This window comes from Aristolochia californica, unplaced genomic scaffold, assembly GCF_029961685.1.
Source record: "Aristolochia californica isolate CCGP_79_NKW_82.1479 unplaced genomic scaffold, dmAriCali1.0.hap1 SCAF_5, whole genome shotgun sequence".
Lineage (NCBI taxonomy): Eukaryota > Viridiplantae > Streptophyta > Magnoliopsida > Piperales > Aristolochiaceae > Aristolochia > Aristolochia californica.
The window spans coordinates 7152390-7158389 of NW_027182214.1; the positions used below are offsets into that span (position 1 = coordinate 7152390).

At 39.9% G+C, this 6000-nt stretch overlaps 1 pseudogene; it reads right to left on the reverse strand.

The window, feature by feature from the left end:
* Positions 1–310: 310 nt before the first annotated feature.
* On the reverse strand, positions 311–2437 carry LOC137965203 (heat shock 70 kDa protein 14-like; annotated as a pseudogene).
* Between the last annotated feature and the right edge of the window lie 3563 nt (positions 2438–6000).

Here is a 6000-nt window from a genome sequence, read left to right on the forward strand (position 1 = left end):
ATAAATTAAAGAAAAATAATTAAAATATAAATGTTATTATGTGCATAACATTATACCCCCCCTGGAAGAACGAGCTTGTCCTCATGCTCGAAAGTACGGTTTGTATACCGACGTCTCCCCCTGTTCCCAAGTAGCATCCACGGGAGCTATGTTCGCCCTCTGGATGCCAAAAAACTAGAGCATTCCCTCTAGGAACAATTATTATTATTTTTTTAATGATCAAATATTGGAAAGCATGCCGAATGTCGCTACATCTCTCCCAACAGCAACGCTGCCCTCCTTCAGTCCTAGACTGGTGTGAAACATCCCCTCACGATGGCCCCCCATTGGCAAAGTTGCACTGCCGATACATTGCCAGCATGGTAGCAACAACATCATGACCAGCCCCCTGGGAATGAGTAGACTCAGCAACACTGACCACCCCCCCCCTACAGTCGCTGCACCTGGAAACACTCAGAGGCCTAAAACCATCACGGACAACATGATTAGCATGGTGACGTTGTATGGTTGGTGGAACTGAACAACACTAGGAAGCCCACTACAGGGTTTTTCCTCGTCATCAACATCAGTAGAAACCCCAGCATTGCATGATCCAACCAGCTTTTCCTTCTCAAAATTCCAGACAGCACAAGCTGCTGCTCACTGTCCTGAATTACAGCTAACACCTCATCATACGTAAATTCCATGGTATTTGAGATCTCTACCGCTGCTGTTGGAAGCCATTTTAGATGAAATTGGTCATTAAGTTCCACATTCAGAGGGAAGTGATGAAAGGAGACCACCACGCTGACTACAACAACAGCAATAAGTTGAAATTGCATCATCATCTCACATAGAACCAAAGTCTCGGTAAGATAGTCCTCTTGACAGAACCCATCAACCATAATGGTAATAAAAAACATCCCCCTATCATATTTTGCACCAATTTAGAAACCCACCGCAAACTTCTAAGAATCAAATAGTATTCCCCTTGTCGTCTAGGCATTTCATCTAACCACTGCCTGTCTTCTTCCAATTTGCTTATCATCTCTGAATGAGCTCCTACCTGACTATCTAGTGGAGCCCCCAGAGGTAATTCATTGGCATTCTCATCTTCACCTTCTTCATACAACCAGTCTTCCACTTGCTGAAGTTTTGCTGAAAATTCCTCCTTATCCGACATAGTTACAAAGTTGTGATACTTGTCTTTAAGCTTGTTTCTCATGTCATAAACAAAAGATTCAACAACATTCTTCTGTTCTTTGGTTTCTTCCATCACTCTGTCTTGGAAAGCCATCTCAAATTCCTTTTCTACAGCCTTTTGAACATCTCCTGGCTGCAATGCACCATACACCAACTCTGCAACACACTCACTAGCTTTTATAGTACGCCTTGGCGCCTTTCCAAAAAACTTGGTTATTATCCTAATAATCGATGGAATACGATATCCTGATCCTACTACGTCAACAAAATTAATGTTTTCAATAGTAAGTCCAGCTTCCAACAAGGCCTTTTCAAGCGGGCCCTTAACCCTCGCCAAAATAGGAACAATAATTTGCTCAAATTCGTCCCTTTCGATGAATCTCTTCACATCCTTCTCATCCAGCAAACATTCAATATTAAGAGGTGCTGTTGGTTTTGCACGCAGAACCTTCTTCAACTTCTCACATGCAGCATGAAGTCTAGAACAAGCCCGAGCATTCTGATAAACATCAATCTTATACTCCTCAAATTTTGCTGCAAAGTGTCAGAACAAAACTTCAACGAAGTCTCTTTCTCCAAGAGAACGAACAATTGCATGTGCTAAGATCTTGAGCAGACCTTTCATGAATCCCACAATGCATACTTGCATGCTAGCTTGACCAACATCCACAAAAGCAACATTTAACTGATCATTTTCAGGTAGGGCCGTGTTATAGATTCCATACGCCAGAGTTGTTGCAGTGGTTTCATGCATGAACCTCAAAGGATGAAGGCCCGCAAGAGAAGCTGCATCCAAAATAGCTCTTCTTGGAAGTTCAGCGAAAGAGACTGGAATTTCAATACAACAATCTACAACTGCAGTAATCAAATTCTTCACTGCTATACTTTTAAGATTTGAAAGAACCATTCCTAAAGCTTGTGTTGGGGTAAAAATCCACATTTCCCCCAGATATCTAGCATGAATAAGAGGAAACCCATCGGGGCCTTCTGTTATAGAGAAAGGCAAAGAATGAAGATCAGACTGGAGCTCAAGATCAGAGAACTTTCTGCCAATAAGGCGTTTGATTTGAAAACTAGAGTTCTTCGGATTCATGATAGAAGAGGCAACTCCAACCGTGTCCACAAAACACTGTTGCTCTTCAAAACAAACCACAACAGTGGTTTCACGCTTAGATTCATCATTGAAAACCAAAAGATTAAGTCCCACATTGTCAATTTGACAATGAAGAGACGCACAGTTACTGTGCTCATCCATAGAAAACCAAAGCCAGCAGAATTTTTTTTTTCAGACGTCCCCAAAAAATTATTTCTATGGCTCCCGACATACTTCAAAAAATTGCATCTCGAAATACATACACCCAAGCCGAAATTCCATCACTTTGGAACTGTTTCTCTCCTTCATGAAACAGAAAACCATCGTCCCCAATTTTTGAGCAGCGTTGCTGCTGTTCAACTTTTTTGAGCCACATCAATGCCATGAAAAACTCATTTGGACCTAAAAATCTAGGGTGTTTCCGAAGCTTACCCCCAATTGCGTTGAAGATGGTTCCCCACTGGATTGTCGAGAGCGAAATTGTGACGGAGAGTGAGAATTTAGAAGCCAAAGCCCACTGGATTTGTTTCCGTCGGCGCTTCCTCTTTTTCCGATGATGAATAGTAGCCCTTTGTGGCTTCGGTGCTTGTATATTTGCCAAGATCGTGGAGAGATAGCCGAACTGATTCACCGAGATAGTCAGATCGAGATTTTTTTGTCTGCTATTTTGGAAGACATTCTGCTGGCTATGAGGAGTGATTTTTTGAGGTCGAACCCAATTCAATCCTTACTGACGAGGTTTTGGCAGCATATCCCTCTGATTTCTGATTTCCAAGGTCCTTCTCCGAGATTTTCAAGGTCCCCGGAGTCAGATTTGGGGTCGCACCAATGTCGTCTACTACCGACATGTTTTGGCAGAAACCCCTGCCGATTTCCCCAAATTTTGGTCCCCGCTGTTCAGCTTTGGATCTCTTTGTGTGGAGATATTGAAATTTTCTGAAGCATGGTCTTTCGCAGGGACTTCGGCTAGGAAACAGGACAAAATTTTTAATTTTTCTTGCCCGTGTCCTATTTTCCTGTCTGAGACAGTGTTTGCTACCTCTCGTTCAGTTCTTAATTCGTACTATGAGACTGTGAAATTTTTTGCGGCAGCCAGTTGCTTCCTTGTATTAAATTTTGTAATGGAAACGACATGCCATTCACGTGTTCTTTCCAATTCGTCGCTCCGGTCACATCTTTCTTCCTCTTCTTTGCGTAGGGCCATCCATTTTTTGTGAGATATAGAATAGATAGAATTGATCATTGTGTTCCCGATCTGATACCAGTTGGTATGGTCCCGGAACTCACACAAGAATTCGTAGGGAAGGAGAAGAGGAAGACGAATATCAAGCCAAAGAGAAGCTTGAAAACCCTAGAGCTCGTCAAGGAGACCTCTAAGCATGTTTAACCTAAAATTAACCTAAAATCAATGTTTGTCTTTCTCATTACTCTTATCCCTTAAATAGGGTTCAACCTCACAGGGTTTAAAATAAAATATTACAAAAATACCCCTATAAATAAAATATTCCAAAAATATCCTTGTGGCCTAAACTGAAATAAAATAATGTAAATTAAATAAAAAAATTAAAATATTAATGTTATTACGTGCATAACAGTTATACCTTTAAAATAGTTAAAATTAGATTAAATACCTGCAGTCCTTCTACATCTGTATGTCACCACACATTGAGCCCTGTTAAATTTAGGACCCCATGAATAATACCTTGATCAAGGGGAGAGAGAAAGAAAAAACGGAAAAAGAGAAAGGCTCTCCGGTAGAGAGAGATGATAAGGAAAATAAAGGAGATTAGAGAGAGAGAACTTCACACGAGAGAGGAGAAAAACAAAAGAGACTTGCTTGATATTTTTGAGTTAGAATCACCCCTATTTATAGTTGAGGAGGTGATAGAGTCCATGTACAACTAACCTTAGCATGCCTAATTACATTCCAACTAGAACTCTCTAAGATAAGCCTATTATGATAAGATTATATTATCTATTTAAGAGACTAATTTAACTCAACTACAAACACCTTCTTTAAGGACGTGAATCAAGTTAGAGAGCCAGCTCGTGGTCTTATCTTGTGGGTCCCACTTGATTTTCCAACTCATGTAGATAGAGGTACTAGCTCGTGGTACCTTTGTGGATCCCACTTGATTTTTTAATCTTCTATTCTATTTCAGCACATGTTCCTTATCTCTTAGCTCGAGTTACTTTGTATGTGGACTCTTGTTGACACCTTTCGAGCTCATGGTGGGTCCCACCAGCTTGTGTAGCCATGGTGGGTCCCACATTGTAACAAGCCCATTTAGAGAAAACTTGCCAGCATTTACTCTTTTTTAGTGGTAAGGAAAGGGCGAAAGGGGGGGTGGGGAGAGGGGGTGATTCCTCCGTTTTTTCTTCTTCCCTCCCCTCCACTTTCCTTTTTCAGCACCTACAAATTATGCTTGCTTCATTGTCTAATTTTTATGAGCTTTAAATGGCCGAAAGGAGGAAAGGTAAGGTAAAGGCATTATGGGTGAAACTTCAAAGAGAACGTATGACTTGTGGACGTATGAGGAAGATAGTAAAATGCTGGATTTGCTCATTGAGCAAGTCAATTTGGGTAACAATTACCCAATGGAGTTTGGAAACATGAAGTTTTCAATGATTGTGTGAATATGTTTAATTTGGACACAATGAATCAGAAGACAAATGAACAGTTGAAAATCACTTGCGAACTTGAAAAAAATCTATCAGCTCGTGACAACTTGCCTCAACACTAGTGACTTTGGGTGGGATCCAACAACGAAGAGAGTCACCGCAAGTAAGATAATGTGGCAAGATTACATAAAGGTTTGCAAGTGTAACATAGAATGTTATGTTTGTTGCATTATTTATCAGGATTTTAAGTTTTTTAAACAATTACTTTTATGTAGGAGCAGAGAGAAGCCGATAAGTATAGGCAGGAAGGTTGTCCACTACATGACAAATTGGCTATAGTTGTTGGAAATTCTATTGCCATGGGGATAGCAAGTCAAACAAGTGTTGAGCAAGAAGAAAACCTTCCTAATACTACAGAAGGGTCAATGATTGAGGACATAGATGAAGATGATGCAATTAGGGAGATCCCAACACCTAATGGTATAGAGTCTCCAAATGAGGCTCCTTTGAGAAGCAAAGCACCAACAAATGCTGGGGATAAAATTTCTGATACTCGACGTAGGAAAAGATCTGAACCATTTACTGACAATGCTAAAATGGTCATTGATGCCATTAACAATATGTCGTCAACCCTTTCGGGGATCTTTAGTCCTATACATGTTGATGCACAACTTCCATGGTTCAAAGCTATTGAGGCAATATCTAACTTGCCTAGAGAAGTCAAATTTCGTGCCCCACAGTTGTTTGACACCAAAGAGGAGAAGAATATGTTTATCAAGATGATACAAGAAGATCAATATGATTGGCTGATATGTAACTTCCATGAAATGTAATAGACTTACACATAATTGTTGACAGTTTTAACCTAAATTTATGAGACACATTTGATTTTGTATGAATGACATAGATTAATGAGTATTTGTGGTAAATAGTGAATGTGTATGTGGTTAATATGTGGAGTGGTTAACCGTTGACGTAAATGTGGGAAGAAATTGAATGTGTTTTTGGTATGACAAATTGGTTGAAAATTATTTATTGATATGATTTAATAATTTGTGTTCAATACATAGATGTTGAGACTTCTTTAATGGTACAAGTTTTGT